The sequence below is a fragment of the Prionailurus viverrinus genome, chromosome A2 (genome assembly GCF_022837055.1).
Source record: "Prionailurus viverrinus isolate Anna chromosome A2, UM_Priviv_1.0, whole genome shotgun sequence".
Classification (NCBI taxonomy): Eukaryota; Metazoa; Chordata; class Mammalia; order Carnivora; family Felidae; genus Prionailurus; species Prionailurus viverrinus.
In genome coordinates this window covers 30,009,515-30,027,452 of record NC_062562.1, presented here as the reverse complement: position 1 = coordinate 30,027,452, position 17,938 = coordinate 30,009,515, and positions in this window count along the sequence as shown.

The following is a 17,938-nucleotide window of genomic DNA, read 5'->3' as shown; positions in this document are numbered from 1 at the left end:
CCATTTATTTAATGGATAAATAAATCTCACAAGAAACATTGACATTTGTGAAATAGTCATAATATGAATTAATTCAATCTTTCTAACTCTGCGAGGAAAGTCACACAGCCCAGAAGTGGAAGGTCCCTGAGTAGATGAAATGAATGAGAATGTATCTCTACACTTTAGGGAAATTAAATTTTTTCCGCCACTTCCAAGAGATAAATTCCAACAATAATTCTCCATGTTTGGTGCCTTCAGAGAGCAGAAAGGCAAGAAGAAAAATAAAGACAGGACGAGAGTCAAAGAAAAAGAGGAAAGAGCATAAATGAATCATTCCTCATTCTTCTTTTGTTCACCCTCTCCAACATATGCAGGTACATACGTATACCTGGCATCCACTGTGATCATGACCTCTCCCATTCATGACACCTTTTTCCCTCTTACTGGAATATCTTCCACGATATTCCTATGCCCCGTTAATGGAGGCAAATCTGAATTGAAGCTCTGATTTTCATCAAATCTGTATTTAGATTACTCCTGATTGTTTTAATTCATAGTGACACAATTTTTCTGAGCCAGTATTCTAATAGATTCTATTAAATTCTGCCATTGCAATGACCTTGAAGTTATACACAAACCCAGTTTGTTTCAACAACCCAATCTTAATAACCTAGAAAATAGAAACCTTGGTTTCCATGTCTTCAATTATTTCCTGTTTTAGAGCACTTCTGGGCACAGAAATTAAAAAAAAAAAAAACTCTTCATTGAAAGATATAACTGATAACAGTTGGAAAAAACAGAAAATAGAATCCAAGTGGAAGCCATGTGGCAGCTCAATAGAGTTGGCCAAGACATGACATTCTTATAGGATAGGTTCAGGCTTGTTCAATCAAAGCCATCTCCAGGACATTCTTGACTTGACGGATAGAGCTTCCAATCTAGAGGAAGCTTGACAGACAGCAGGAATGGGAAACAACCCAAGTCACTGTTGATATCATCACTGAGCTCTGTCAGATACAGCCTATTAAGCTGTAATGGGGACCACAGCCTCAGCCAAAGAAGGAACAGCCAAGTCACATGGAGAAGAGACCACTTTATAGCTGATAACATTTCTCACCAGGTGTTTTGGTTTTGTATTTGTTTTTAAATAACCCAGAGAATTCCACACTTGGAGGAGTTTGTATATAGGAGTGTGGAAGAAAATATTGATGGCCTAGTCCATAGAAAGTGCTGAATTGGATAATAGCTTACAAATATCAAAAGAATATTTTTCTCAATTTTTGTGATAATCACAATGTAACAGCTACTTACAAGACACATTCTTCAGCTCAGTTTGCATTATTAACATTCTCCCCATAACTTTATTAAATTTAGACAATCCACAGAACAATAAATCAAGCCCTGGTGTTTAGTGTTTGGCAGTTCATGGTGTACATACTCCCAAGATGTCTTGTTTCAAGCGACATCACTGAAGGTAGAGTTCAGAAGAGATACACCATAACACGGAAAGGCAATAGATGGAATGCAGTCAAGTAATTAGGAAACTACTTTCTGAGTACTCACAAAGTTACCTTTGTGTTCAACACAATTCATTTACTTGTAAATTTATGTGTTTTAAATTTTAATCAGAGCTGCGTTCCCCAACCAGCTTGAAAAACTCCTGAAAATTAAATTCTTAGCTCTCGCCAGCTAGGACAAGCTGACTTCGGCACAACTATCCCCTCTTGTACTACTTCTGTCTCATTACGTTGAGATCATTTCCATCGTAGTGCTTATCCAAATCTAGTATTAGAGTATCTACTGTATACTTTATTGTCTGTTTCCCATACAGCTATGGAACAGACCCTCATGAGAGTAGCAACCTTGCCATTTTTCACTGTGTTGTACCCCCAGCACCTGCAACAGTACCAGCACCATGGTCCAAGCTCAATAGATACCTACCGGAGGCTGAATGAATTCAGAATAGAAAATACCTGCCAATTAATGTGTAAAAGAAAAGTAAATTATGGGGAGCCTGGGGGGCTCAGTCGGGTGAGTGTCCTACTTGGTTCATGGGTTCGAGCCCCGCATCAGGCTCTGTGCTGACAACTGAGAGCCTGGAACCTGCTTCAGATTCTGTGTCTCCCTCTCTCGCTGCCCCTCCCCCACTCATTCCCTCTCTCTGTCTCTCTGTCTCTCAAAAACAAATAAACATTAACATTTTTTTTAAAAGAAAAAGAAACTAATAGAACCTGGTCTAAGGCAATCATAAGTATTTCAAGTGAAGAAATTCATAAGACCAATACATATATAAGATAATCAACCTCAGTTGAAATTAAGAAAATGTCTTTATTACAATTATTTTTCACCCTGTTCCTAGCCTGCCTGCATCTGGGGACTGTTTCTCACCACACCTCTCCATTTGAAGACAAAGCTAATTTTGGAAGTGTGACCCTCAAATGTAGGTGTCCATTAAGAGAATCTGACTCGGGAAGCCTGTGACTGTATTCTTTAATAAGTACTGTAGATGACTCTGATCCTGGCAATTCAAGGATTTCTCTTTGAGAAGCACATTTAACTAGTATAGTGTTCTTAACTCTGGCTGAGCACATGCATTAACTCTGGCAGACTAGGGAAAAGGGGGACCTGGGAAGGTATTTTTTATTTTTATTTCTTTAACGTTTATTTATTATCGAGAGACAGAGAGAGAGAGAGAGCATGAGCAGGGGAGTGGCAGAGAGAGGAGGAGACACACAATCCGAAGCAGGCTTCAGGCTCTGAGCAGTCAGCACAGAGCCCGACGAGGGTCTCGAACTCATGAACCATGAGATCATGACCTAAGCTGAAGTCAGACGCTTAACCGACTGAGCCACCCAGGCGCCCTGACCTGGGAAGGTATTAACAATAGAGAAGTGTGACTGCTGTTGCTTCTCCTTATGTAGATTAATTAAATCTTTTTTTTTTTGGAGCTTTTTAAGGATTAATTCTTTTCACGTGATTCTTGGCTGCCCAGGGAAACCTAAGGTCTAACATAAAGCCAGCCTAACATTTAAGAGAACAGTCTTAGTTAGCAACACTTTGTTTTATCTCCACAAGCATAAGTTACTTAACTGAAGATTGAGTTTATTGAGCTGGAAAATTATAAAAACTTGTGCCTTAAAAATATATTTAAGGGCACCTGGCTGGCTTAGTCAGTACAACATATGCACCTCTTGATCTCAGGGTGGTGAGTCAAGCTACACATTGGGTGTAGAGTCTACTTGACATATATTATATGATCTGATCTTTTCTACTGTCTCTTTCAAAATACGTTTACACATTTAACAGACAAAAACATCTTTGGCTTTGTGCAGATAGCTGACTGTGGTTATTGTAAGCATGGACTGTCTGCCAGCCGTGTGACTTTGAACAGATTCTCTAACTTCTCATGCCTCAGTTTCCCCACAGGGGTTATTGTGAGGATTAAGTGACTCTATACATGTGAAGTCCTTAGAACAATACCTGGAAGGTCATGAGTCCTCTGTTAGTGTTGCTGTTACATTATTAACCATCAGGATAGCTGTAGTTCCAGAAATGTGTACCCTTGGAGGAGAGGAAAAGGCCAATACCGAAGAATAAAAACCAGCTGATGATTTTAAAAATCGCACCCATCCATATCAGCATCTGTACTAGCTAGCCGTTGCTAGCTTGATAATAACTGCAATTTAGCCTTTACATAAATCACATGATGTGTTGCATCAGTTCTCAGCACCTCTGCAAAATAATAACATCCTCTTCAAGACTTCGAGTGAGACGAACCTCAGGTGATTTTTTTATTATTCTGGAACCAGTTGAGAAAACTTCAAGGGGCAGCCAGCACCATCTTTCAAATGACTTCTCAGAAATAGGGGAAATTATACCAGTTTCACTTCGAATCATTCACCAGGAAAGTGAAGCAAATTCTAAAAGGGAGCTAGGTCACCGGGAGAAAAATTCTAAAGGCCATTGACATGACACTGCTATCATGATCCTAGAGACAGCTGACCAAATTGTTCCATATCCCCCCTGCCCCCCAAGCTGTGAGGTTTTTGATAATTCAGTTTACATAGTAAAATAGCAATGTGTTTTATTCTAAATAATATTATTTATTAGGTTTTGTTGTTTATAAAAATGAGACCATATTGTATTTCTGCCACTTGGGTTTTTTTTTTTACCCAGAATTATATTTTTGAGATTCATCCTTGTTGATTCATATATCTGTAGTTTATTTCATTCATGCCTAATTTGTTTTGGTATGAATTGGCTGAAACTTATTGGTTATTTTATTTTTGGTGGACATTTGGGGTTTGCCTACTTCTTTGTTATTACAAGCAATAGTAGTATAATCTTTCTTGTATATACACATAGATTAAAAGTGTAAAGAAAGCAAGAGAATGACAAACACAAGATTTAGGAAAGTGGTTCCTCTCAGAGGTGAGAAAAGGGAATGCACATTAGAGGGAGGGTTGCAAGACCATCAAAAGTTATGATACTATTCTACTTTCTAAGGTGGGCCTGTAAATAGAGTTCGTGTGTGTGTGTGTGTGTGTGTGTGTGTGTGTGTATATATATACATACAGATGCATACATTTTATTATGTATAGGCATATATACATAGAAGATTCTCATGAATATAAGTTTGGGCACTATTCTAGAGGGTTTCTATCAACTATTGCACTATTGGAAATTAATTTCCTTTTATGGTGTATAGGGATATTAGCTCAGGTTTTCTTTTACCCAAAGGAAGAAATGAGCAAGCCAGTGTGAACTCCCAGAGGCCCTCCTTTCCTCCATTTTTTCTGTTTTCTTTCTTTATTGTCTCTCAAGAATACCATCATATTCCTCTCATTCCTTTGTTTCGGGATTGTATCAGTACAGCCCATTTCTCCCTCTGTGGGCATCCTGAGAAAAAACACAGCAACTGCACAAATGAGTAAGAGAGGAAACCTTAGGTTGCTTAGGAAAAGGTCTTCTGAGCCTTTGAGAGAGAAAGGCATGACATCTCGGCCAACTACTCCTTTCTCAGGTTCCTTTGGGTGCATTTATCCAGAGTTCTAGCTGTTGCCATGCCCAGAATATCTTGGTCGGTCAAGAACATTCTAAGTCTAGCCAGACTCCCCACAGAAGAGGTTTGTATTTTTTGTTTTTTGTTTTCTTTTTCACTACCTCTGAGCCTCATGGGTGGCACAGCTCCAGCTGTAATGGTGCCTACATCAAGCCCATGCAGGCAGAGATAAATGGTCCCGGCCACCTGCTTCGTAACTGAGTCAGTTGCAGAAGACAAACCTCAGAGCAAGAAGATGTACCTTACTTGGACTTACTTGGTCAAAGTTTTCTCTCTCCAAGTCATATCCTCTGACCAACCCCGGTATTTCTATCGGGTTTCCAGATGAAAAAAGTTGAGATGTAAAAAGGGTAGGAAACTTATCCACAGTCATTTTAAATGGAAATGATAGATCATTTAAAATACCAGTGAATTCAACATCAAACGTCATTACAAATCAAAACCACAATGAGATACCACCTCACCCTGGTCAGAGTGGCTAAAATTAACAACTCAGGAAAAAAAATGATGTTGGCAAGGATGTGGAGAAAGGGAAACCCTCTTGTACTGTTGGTGGGAATGCAAACTGGTGAAACCACTCTGAAAAACAGTATGGAGTTTCCTCAAAAAGTTAGAAATAGAATTACCCTATGACCAGCAATTGCACTACTAGGAATTTATCCAAAGGATATAAAAATACTGATGCAAAGGGGGCACATGCACCCTAATATTTATTGCAGCACTATCAACAATAGTCAAATTAAGGAAAGGTCCCAAATGTCCATCAACTGATGATTGGATTAAGAAGATGCACATGCGTGCGTGCGCGCGTGCACACACACACACACACACACACACACACACAGACACACACGAATACTACTCAGCAATGAAAAATAATGAAATTTTGCCATTTGCAACAATGTGGTTGGAACTGGAGGGTATTATACTAAGCAAAATAATTCAAAGAAAGACAGATATCACAGAAATTACATGATTTCACTCATATGTGGAATTTGAGAAACTTAACAGATGAATGTAGGGAAAGGGAAGGAAAAATAAGATAAAAACAGAGTGAGAGGCAAACCATAAGAGCTTCTTAAATACAGAGAACAAATGGGGGTGGGGGAAATGGGTAATGGGCATTAAGGCACTTGTTGGGATGGGCACTGGGTATTGTATGTAAGAGACGAATCACTGGATTCTACTCCTCAAGTCAAGACTACACTGTTTGTTAACTAACTTGAGAATTAAAAAAATAAAATACCAGTGAATTAACACAAGGAGTTTAGTACCTGGAAATGTGAGCCAGAGAATGAAAATGAAAGAAACATCTAATCTGGCGCCTTTATTAAATTAATTAATTAATTAGTTAATTTTTCTTTTTTTAATTGACATATAGTTGACACACATTGTTACATTTCTTTCAGGTATACAGCATGTGATTCAACAATTCTATATGTTATGCTATGCTCACCACAAGTGACATCTCTTTTTTTAAAGATGTGGAAACTGCAGTCTAAAAAGGGTAAGAATATTGTCCAAGATCACATAAAGATGGGAACTCTAGTCTGAATAGCCATCACTTTTTTTCCCACTAGACCACTGACTCTCAAAGCTGGTTGCATATTAAAATTACCAGAGGGAACAGAAACCCATGGGGGAGGGGAAGGGGGGAAAAAAGAGGTTAGAGTGGGAGAGAGCCAAAGCGTAAGAGACTCTTAAAAACTGAGAACAAACTGAGGGTTGATGGGGGGTGGGAAGGAGGGAGGGTGGGTGATGGGTATTGAGGAGGGCACCTTTTGGGATGAGCACTGGGTGTTGTATGGAAACCAATTTGACAATAAATTTCATATACTGAAAAATAAAAAAATAAAAAAATAAACTGAAAATAAAATAAAATAAAGTAAAATTACCAGAGGGAGCTTAAATCAAAACAGACAAAAATATAAGGACACAGATTCTCAGGACCAAGTTTGAAGCGAGGTCTGGGACTGTTTTCGTTTGTTTGTTTCTGTTTTTGTTTTTTGAAAGCTACCTGGGTGAACCTAACATGAAGTCTAGTCTGGGAACCACTGAACAATATTTATTCTTAAATGAATCACTCAGAGCTAAGTCCTACCCTCAGAGTTTCTAATTCAATACATTTGGAATGGGGCCCAAGAATTTACATTTCCAACGGGTTACCAAGTGATGTTGATGCAGCTGGTCTTGGAACAACACTTTGAGAACCACACACTGGGTGGGGATGTAATTGTTGGGAAAGTTGGTCTCAGGTGCAGGGTCTTTCAACCCCCATCAGGCTGCATAAGAATGGACCTTGGGCCTAGGAACACGAGGAGGTAAAGTGCCACACAGCCTGTGTCTCGCTTAGCAGTGTGTGGGCGAATGTCTTTCCTTCTTGGAGGCTCAATCAGTGCTCTGTTGTCTCTGTTTAAAGAATGTGCATCTCACTGGGTGTTGTATGGAAACCACTTTGACAATAAACTTCCTATATTGAAAAGAAAAAAAAAGAATGTGCATCTCATGGCATCTGTCCAACCCCACTACTAAAGCGGCTCTTGCTCTGTCTCTTCTCCATGTGAATAGAGCCTTGTTTCATCCAGGGCTTGACTGCATTGTATTTTCCTTGGTGACTCTGATAGCAAGATGCAATGAGCAGAAGTGTTTAGAGTCCTCCCTGGGATGGGTAACAAGTACTGTACGCCCTTGGGGTTGATAACCAGTGCATGGTACGCTGCTACTTATGGTACCTAATGGTTAAGAGTGCCTGGGTTAAAAATCCGAATTATGCTACTTACTAGCTGGTAGGAGGTGGATAAATTACTTCTCCTGTAGAGCAATGATTATCAACTAGGTTGGGGTGTGGGATTTATTTACTGGGAGATGTTCAGTAGTATCTGGAGAAATTTTTGGTTTTCACAACTGACAGCTTGTTTTGATGGCATCTAGTGAGTAGAGTCCAGGGAGGCTACTAAACATCCCACAATGACCAGAATACACTCCCCCCTCCCCACCAAAGAATTATCCAGCTTGAAATGTCAATAGTACCAGGGTTGAGAAACCCTGCTGTATATATCTTTAGTTTCCTCATCTGTGAAATGAAGATTATGAAGTATATGCCTAATAAAGTTAGTGTGAAGATGAAATAAAATATGGCGTTTAAAGAAATTGGCATGGTACCTAGCGTAAAGAAATCGCCACCCCTCACGCCTTGCCACTGGATGTAACAGCTTATTAAGAAGTAGGCAGTTACCGGGGCCCCTGGGTAGCGCAGTCGGTTAAGCGTCCGACTTCAGCCAGGTCACGATCTTGCGGTCCGGGAGTTCGAGCCCCGCGTCAGGCTCTGGGCTGATGGCTCAGAGCCTGGAGCCTATTTCCGATTCTGTGTGTCCCTTTCTCTCTGCCCCTCCCCCGTTCATGCTCTGTCTCTCTCTGTCCCAAAAATAAATAAAACACTGAAAAAAAAAATTAAAAAAAAAAAAAAAGAACCAGGCAGTTACCTAAATGCTTTACATATATTAACTTATTCAATAATTTTAGTAACAAATTATGAGAAAGGTATTATTGTTATTCCCATCTCATAGATGAGAAGGCTGAGAACCAAAGGAGGCTATTAATGTGCCCACAGCTAATAGGTGGTAAAGCCTTGGACCCAGGAGTGAAACTCCAGGTTATGATCGGTCACAAAACCAGATGGCCTTCAGTAATAAGTCACTGGCCAAACCAAATGATGGCTAAGTTGGCCTTTTGTTGAAGCACGTCTCAGCTTTCCTAATGCGTTAGGCATCTTTCTGTCAGAAAATAGAGCAGCTCCAATGTTGTGTAAATTTCCCTGTAATACTAACACTGGAGAAATTTAACAATATGGTAAGTTGTTGGGTCACCAGCTCATAGGCCTTTAGGTCAGAGACATGATTCAGTCGACCAGATGTCTCCAGCAGCTGACACAAAGCAGGTACCTGCATAAATGTTTGTTGACTGAATCGATGTTTGCTGAGTTCAGGTAGAGAAACACTCAAAGGTCTAGCTCCTACAGTATTTTGCTTGTTTGTGGTCAGAAGGCAACATCTGCCACCCAGATCCCTAGACTTTTCCCAGATGTTTGGCGGATACTTATCTGGGGTTGGTTGGCTTCACTGTGAGTAAACATGTGCTCGGGCTTCTTTTGTGCTGAGTAATGGTTTCATAGGATCTAATTTCACAGATAAAATGCAGTATTGATCATTCTATTTTGGTATTTGGTACAGAGATATTGGAGCAAGAATTGGCGAAATGCAATTCCAGGGAGAAATAATTCAGTTTCCCATGGAAATATTCTGTTTCTAAATTTGCTCCTGAAGGCAACATAGGGAAATCGAATGTGTGAGTCAGGCAAGATTGTAACACCATTAGCTCTAAACTATTTAAATGACAAATACGGTTATAAAGACAGGGTTAAATCTGGGACACTCACTCTTTCAGGGGAGACTTTAGATGTGTGCCAGCCTCATGACAGAGCCGGGCAGATGGTAATTAATAGCATTTTCCCATAAGGTGGGAGTGCAATGAAAAAGATTTATAATTGCTTACCTCTTTACCCACAGAGAGGTGGTAAGTAAAAATAACATTAGTCTAATATTTCAAAAAGATGAAAAGAAGTATCTTTTCAGATGGCAGAAATGCTAAAATTTTATTTTAAGCATTGTTTTAAAATTTTTTTATTTTTATTTATTTATTTATTTATTTATTTTAAATGTCAAACATCTGAAGTTTATTTTTTCTTTTAATATGAAATTTATTGTCAAATTGGTTTCCATACAACACCCAGTGCTCATCCCAACAGGTGCCCTCCTCAATACCCATCACCCACTCTCCCCTCCCTCCCTCCCCCCATCAACCCTCAGTTCGTTCTCAGTTTTTAAGAGTCTCTTATGGTTTGGCTCCCTCCCTCTCTTTCTTTTTCTCCCTCCCCTGCCCCATGGTCTTCTGTTAAGTTTCTTAGGATCCACATAAGAGTGAAAACATACAGTATCTGTCTTTCTCTGTATGACTTATTTCACTTAGCATAACACTCTCCAGTTCCTTCCACGTTGCTACAAAAGGCCATATTTCATTCTTTCTGATTGCCATGTGTATATAAACAATTTATCCACTCATCAGTTGATGGACACAATTTTTTAAAAATATATTATCCATTTTCCCTGCCATCTTATAAAAAGCGCACAGCATTTTTATGCTGCTTTGGGGCTTAAATGATGGTAATTAGTTACAAGACTGTGCATAACAAAATAATGCTCTCCAGTGTAACTCTCTTCTTCCTCCCCCCCGCCCCCAAACTTGAACTGAATGGTTCCAGCCTGTTCTTCTTTGAGTTCATCTATCTTTGCTGTTCTTCACAGTCACTTTTTCTGATGCTTATGGTCTTATTTCTTTGTAGTCTTGTCTTCTATTCTGTCCTTCTTGCTTCTCCCGTCAGTTGAAGTCTGGGAAGCTAGGTGACTAAGCTTGTTAGAATGGTTTTGAATGTATGAACAAGCAGTTTCTGAATGAAATAGTGGAGGCTTCTCCTCTGTCTAAGGGAAATAATTACATCATCTTGATGACTCCTACTTTCACTCTTAAGAGCTCTTAGGCCCTACGATAATGTGATCAAATCAACCTTCAATTAGTGTGGTTTGACTGTATTTTGTAAATAAAATCAATCTTACCATCTACCCTTAGAAGAATAAAATATCTAGGTCAAATTAATTATGCATCTGAATTTTACATTTGGCATCAAATTATAACCACAGAATAAGGCTGATATTCTTATCCCATGTTTTCAAATAATAAAATGACTGCTCAAATGGTTTACTGATTTTCCAAGAGCAAGCAAAAAGTTAGACTCAAACTTGGCTGTGTAGATCACTAAAACTGAGGCCTCATCCCAGATGAATTATATCAGAATCTCTAAACAGTTTAGTCTAAGCATCAGCATTTTTTAAAAGCTGAACAGGTGCCATTTGCAATAGTATCAACATGTACCAAATAGCAAAGAAGAAATCTAACAAAAGATGTGCAAGACTATTTACTACTGAAAACTATAAAATGCTGTAAAAGAAGACTTAGGTAAATATATCATGTACATGAGTGGGAAGAAGACAATATTCTAAAGTTGTCAATTCTAAACCAATCAATTCAATGCAATCCGAATCAGAACCCCAGCAGGTTTGTTTTGGTAGAAACCAACAAATTAATGCTAATAAGTCACATGTAACCAAGAGTATCTTTTTTTTTTAAGTTTTATTTTTATTATTTACTTTTGAGAGAGAGACAGAGTGTGAGCAGGGAAGGGGCAGAGAGAGAGATGGAGACATAGAATCCAAAGAAAGCTCCAGGCTCTGGGCTGTTAGCACAGAGCCCGATGTGGGGCTCAAACCCATAAACCATGAGATCATGACCTTAGCCGAAGTCAAATGCTCGACTGACTGAGCTACCAAGGTGCCCCAAGAGTGTCTTAAATAAGAATAAATCTGTAGGACTTACACTCAGAGAGCAAGACCTATTATGAACCTATAATAGTTAAGTCAGTGTGATATTGGTGCAAGGATACACAAATAGAAAGATAGACCAGGAAAAAGAGTCCAGAAACAGACCCAGACATATATAGTCACCTCATTTATGACAAAGAAAGACTGTTATGATTGGGAAAGGTAAATTAAGCTGGGTCGACTGGACACCCCAATAGAAAAAAACATCTATATATCTATATATCTATCTATATATCTATCTATATATCTATATCTATATATCTATATTTATATCTATCTATCTATCTATGTATATATATATATATATCTTGACTCTAACCTCATGCTGTATGCAAATGCTAATCCCAAGTGGATTGCATAGCTAAATAAAGAAAATAGAATAGTAAAACTTCCAGAAGAAAAAAGTAAGAAAATATATTTATGTACATAGAACAAGTAAAAATTTCATGAACTGACACTAAAAACACTATAAATAAAAATCTGATAAATCAGTCTTTATTAAAATTAAGAACTTCTGTCCATCAAAACACAACATTAAGAAATGTTAAAAGAAGGCCCTATAGTGGGGGAAGATATTTACAAAACACAAATCCAACAGAGCTTCATATCCAGAATGTATTAAGAGCTCCCACAAACCCAACAGAATAAGACAAAATTCAGTAGGAAATTGGGTATAAGACTAGAGTAGTAACTTTAAAACAGCAGTTCTATGAATGGCCAGGAAAAAGTACTCTATTAATTATCAGGGAAATGCACCTTAAAACCACAAAGCAATATGATTACATACCCATTAAAATGGTGGAAATGACTGACACTCAATACCAAGTATAGAGGAAGATATGGAGGAACTAGAATTCTTGCACACTACAGATGAGCATCTACTAAAGCTGAACATGCAAATGCCCTGTGATGTTTCCCAACAGAATTCCACTCCCAACAGAAATATATCCCAACTAAAACTTCCCTACATACACCAAAAGACATGTCCAAAAATGTTCACAGCAGCACTATTTAACATAGTTCAAAGCAGAAGAGGAACCAATTGGCCAGCAAGAGTGGAATGGATAAACTTTATATTCACACAAACAAACACTATAAACAGTGAGAATCAACATACTAATCGTCCACATGGTATGGAGAAATCTCACACATAATGTTGAGTAAAAGAAGCCAGAAACTAAAGATTATATTCTGATTATTCTAATTATATGAATGTCAAAAATAGCCCAAACTCATCTATAGTGGGTTTGTTTTGTTTTGTTTTCACAATAAAGGATTTATTTTAAATGTTTCATCTATAGTGTTAGAAGTCTGGAAACTGTTTACCCTTTGTCAGGGGTAATGACATGCATTATGACTATGCTAAGGGGCATAGAAGGAGCTTCTGAGATGCTAATAGGGGTCTGTTTCTTGATGTGCATCCCTCAAGCTGTATGCTAATGATGTGGACACTTCTCTTTGTGCACGTAACATTCAGTAAAAATAAATACAAATACTAGTCTCTCTGTATGATTCTAGTACATAGCCAGAGTTGAAAACCACCTGTCTAGAGTTCATAGTAGGTTTCCTCCGTCTCTTTCTTCCTTCCCTCCCCAGACCCACCTATCCAAGCCTTCCTTTCTCAACTCTCTAGCTGCAAAGTGTCAAGCACTCTGGGTACAAAAGATACAAATAGGAAGAAGCCACCATCCTTGCCTTCAAGAAGCTAAATGTTTTCTCATCTATTAACTTCAGCCTGCCACTTGACAATAAGATTCACTTATGTGCATTGCAAGGTGAAGTTGTTAGTAATTACAGCTGCAACAAATATCCTCATGATCTTCCTGAATAATTACAGTGCTAGTGCACAGGACATGACCATAGCATGGGCAGACTCAATTGCAAGAGATAGTAATAATGCAGGATTGTATTGGGTACTATTTGACCCCAGGTTAACAGAGTATGTATCATAACAAACTGAGTTGCACCCACAAGATGTTTTCTTTGTAACTGGCATAGGGATCATTCCCGTGCCCAGTGGGATGGTCCCATTCCCAGTCAACACCACATGCTTTCCTGAGCATAAATTTTGATAATCCTCATTTTCTTGGTCTGTCTTTTGCAATCAGTGTGTGAAAATTAAACTCCCCACTCTTCTATTATTTCTTCTGCGTCTAACCACACTCTCACTTTGAAACAAACAAACAAACAAACAAACAAACAAACAAACAAACAAGTAAAAAGCGATGTTTCTGCAGAATACAGACTTTGCATTTTCAGAATATTTCTCCATGAGCAAATCTTTGTCCTCAGGTTCTTCCAATAACCAAGGCACCAGCTGACATAGAAAGTCAAAGCCAGTCATCTTTATCTTTCACAGCACACTGTCTTTTAAGAACGTGGTCATTGATTATTTGATCATGGTCATTATGCCAAAGTTTTCCTTCATAAACAAACAAAAGATGACCTACCCTTGGCCTGGATCCTGCCTTTAGTTTACATTCTCTCTGACTGCTGTAACCAGAAAATCTAAATAGTCAGGTAGAAAAGGGCCCTGAGAAGTTACCAATGACTTCTCCCTTGGGCACAAATTATTTTCTGCCTATACCTTCCCCCTAATCTAGATAAACCATCCTGATAAGAGCACTTATAATGTTTCCAGGAAAGAAGTTCTTATTAGTTCACTGATTCCTACTTACCCATTCAGGTCCCAGACTATATGTTACTTTCCAAGGCGTGCCTTTACCCTTCCAGAATAGTTTAGGTATCCATATGAATAACTTTCACAGAATCATATAATTTTCTTTATACCACTTAGTCTGCTCGAAACTAACCCATGTTTGTAATTATTTGTCTTATTCACTGATGTGTCTCCAGCAGCGTGCACAATGTCTGGCTCATAGTTAGATGCTCAGCAAATATTGTTGCATGAATGAGTCAATAAATGAGTGAATGAATAAGAGCCTCCTGAAAAAAACCTGTACTTTTTTCCCCCAAGGTTAGAAGGGTTTTTTTTTCTTCTCTAAGATTATTTTCTCTTATTCTAAAGTACATTATCTCTTGCTCTGTCCTCAGTAGAGATGAATGGCAAACAGGTGGGTAACAGCTCCATGTCAGAGTCCTTCGTATAATCATAAATCATGGCAAAGATACTTATTCTAAAGTTTTTATGTGTTGGTGATTTTCTCTGAAAAAGAGCTAGGTCATGATGTCCAACTCCAAAAGAGAAAAAAAGGAAGAATATGGAGTAAAGTCATTTATATCCCCTTGGTTGACATTCACTTAGTACTTGTGACCCTGATGTGCTGAGATTTTTTTTTGAGATCTTGACTAAGACCTTCCAACTTTCTAATCTTGGGTCTCTTCTTCATAAATTTTGAAACTGGATGGGATCAAACACAGGGTACCCTACATGTATATATCTTTATACCTTTGTTCATTCATCCATTTAGCATATATTTTTAAGGGCGTAGAATGTGCTTTGTCTTGTGCTAGGCACTAGAGACCCAGCAGGGATGGAGAGAAACAGGATCCTGCTTTCAAAGTCCAGTCAGGACTAGAGAGAAAGGGGGGTTAGGGGATAAGGGTTGCCTAGATTAGTGATTTAGTACCTATCCTAATCAACTGAAGGGCTTCTTAAACACAGATTGCAGGAGCCCACCCACATTTTCTGATTGTCTAGGAGGACCCAGGATTCGTATTCTTAACAAGTTCCCAGGTGATGCTGATGCTGCTGATCGAAGGACCACACTTCTAGGGCCACAGACTTGGATGAAATGGAATATCAAGTTAGAACATAGTTAGACTTAATAAATATTTCCTGGACAGATATATGAATGGATGGATCAATCAGCCAATCATTTGAACTCTGTCACTACCTCCATAGCATAAAACCCCAGTGAAGGTAGTTCTAGAGAGATAGACTTTACAGTGGCTGATTTATTGCAGGGTAATGAAAGCCTCTGTCCCTTCTCTCCCTGTGGTCCGTAACATGACTCATCACTAACAAATGGTATGGCTGGAATTAATCAGTCTGCTTTTCCTATTTATGTCTTGCTCTATCTGGAGTTGCAATGGGCATTGCCTCCTCTGGAGCGTAATTTGGGCTGACTCATTTCCCAAGTCCCTGATAGAAAGGTCAGCATGGCTCCAGTTTACAGCTGAAGGCATATCAGGAGCTATCGATCATGAGTTGCACATCAGAGAGATTAGCCACCTTCGTTTGTGTTCCTTCTTGGCTGCCCTGCCAAGAATCCGGCAGGTCACTTGAATTAAAGGTTAAAAACTCACATCGGTATATGTCCGTGGATGGAATATGCTGTCAGCAGCGTAGAAAACTGCGCTAGCCTAGTAGAGAGTGCGTAAGCTTTGTTTCCATTCACACATAGGTGGGTGTAAGTCCTCATTCTGTCACCTAAGACTTAGATGAACAACACCCCTGATCCTTAGTTCCTTCGTCTCAGGCATAATGGTAATAATGAACTCATGAGAGTTTTGCACATAATGTGCATAATGTGTTTAGCACAATACCAACCTCCTATTAAGCATTCAATACATTTTAGCTAGCACTGTTATTCATTAGCTTCTCAAACTGTCTTCATCTGTTGATGCTTTTATACATTACTTCTTGTGAATAATAAACTTAGATTTGGCCTGTAACCTTCGATTGCCTTTAGACTGGGTCTAGAGGAAAAATTTCACTGCTTGGATTTTCAGTTCTGAGCCACAGAACAGGGTGATTCACATACTGCTAACTTTTTTTGCCACACAGTATAAAGATTTCTACTCTGGGCCAGGACACGTTCCCTGTTAAAAGTGCCAAGAACAAAAAGCTGTAAAAGATGATCCCCGTCTTCCTTACAATCAACTGTAAAAGGCAAAGGTACAATACTTCCAGTTTCCTTCCCCGTGCCCCCCCAGATCTTTTCGTGAATCTAGCAATATTCCCTAGGATATGAGCAACTAAATGAATAATGTGCCTTATCAGCCTGGGGGTCAAACACCCCTGGTTTCCAGTCCTGGCTCCACCACTAGAAGCTGGGTGATCTTGGAAAAGCTACTTCAAGCTCTGTCTGTCTCTGTTTTTTATTATTCTTAAAGTAATAACATTACTGATAATTACTGTGAGGGTTAAATTAATCTACTTTCTAGGACTTGAAAAATACTATGTGCTACATAAACAAAAATACTATGTGCTACATAAGATGCTAAATGCTTAGCATCTTATCCTGTTATGTGACCCTCATTTTAATATTTCTGGATTTGCTGAAGGAGTCCATGCCCTTCAGGATTGGAATGGTTTCAATTATATCCCCTTTCAACCTCCTCTTTTTAATATCAAAGCTCTAATCCTTTTAGAGAGCCTCCCTTTGAATGTGATACTCGCCTGGTGATTTCTCGGAGAGCTGTGTCTTCAGTTAAGACCTTTCTAAGGTAGGCCTTTCATCTCCCCTGCCAAATGCAGGGCCTTGTCCATAATAGGCACTCGATATATATTTGTTGAATAGATGAATGAATAAATGCAGCCAAGACACATCCAAAAGTAATCGTGGCATTAAGCTAAAAATAAGGCAGCTGTGTTTCTCTGTAGACATGCAACAGGGCTAAATTACTACATCCCCTTCAAAGAATTGTTCCAAATCAGTCACTCATAAGGAATCGTACAAAGCCCTTATTAATCATAATGCTATGATAAAATGCAAGGCTGGGAAAGGGGACTGTCTCCTCTGCATTAGGCATCTTTTGGCTATTACTCTGGCCAAAAATCCGTATCACCGAGACAGAGCCAACATCAAATGGAAAACACCTCAGCTGTCCTCTCCAGGTGCTTTTGGTGACTGAAAATTGGCAAAAATCCAACGAGGCTGGAATGCCATGGACTGCCAGTGAGCTTTTGAAAAGATGTATTCGATCATTTTCTCTCCTGTTGAAAACTATCCGATGGCATCCTGTGGTGCCTAAAACTCAGACTCCTCAAGGGTCCTGCTTACCTTTTTGCTCAATCATCGTCTCAGGGAGCCATCCCCTCAACCCACCCCTGATCTATCCCTTAAGACAGAGGCCTGCAAACTTCTTCTGTGAAGAGCCAGAGGGTGAGTATGTCAGACTTTGGAGACCATCCCATCTCTGTGCCAACTACTCAACTTTATCATTGTTGTAGGAAAACAGCCCTAGAAAATGTGTAAGTTCACAACTATGGCTGTGTTCCAATGAAATTTTATTGACAAAAACAGGTGGCCATCAGGACTTGGCCCATGGGCCATAGTTTGCCAAGACCTTCCCTACGATAAGATTCTTTCCATAACTCCCTATGTCCATATCCTGCATTTAGTTATTCACGTTTGTTTCTTACTTACCTGGTTCGGTCACTAGGACATGAACTTCCAGAAGACAAGACCTTTGTTTTGTTGATTGCAGTGTTTCC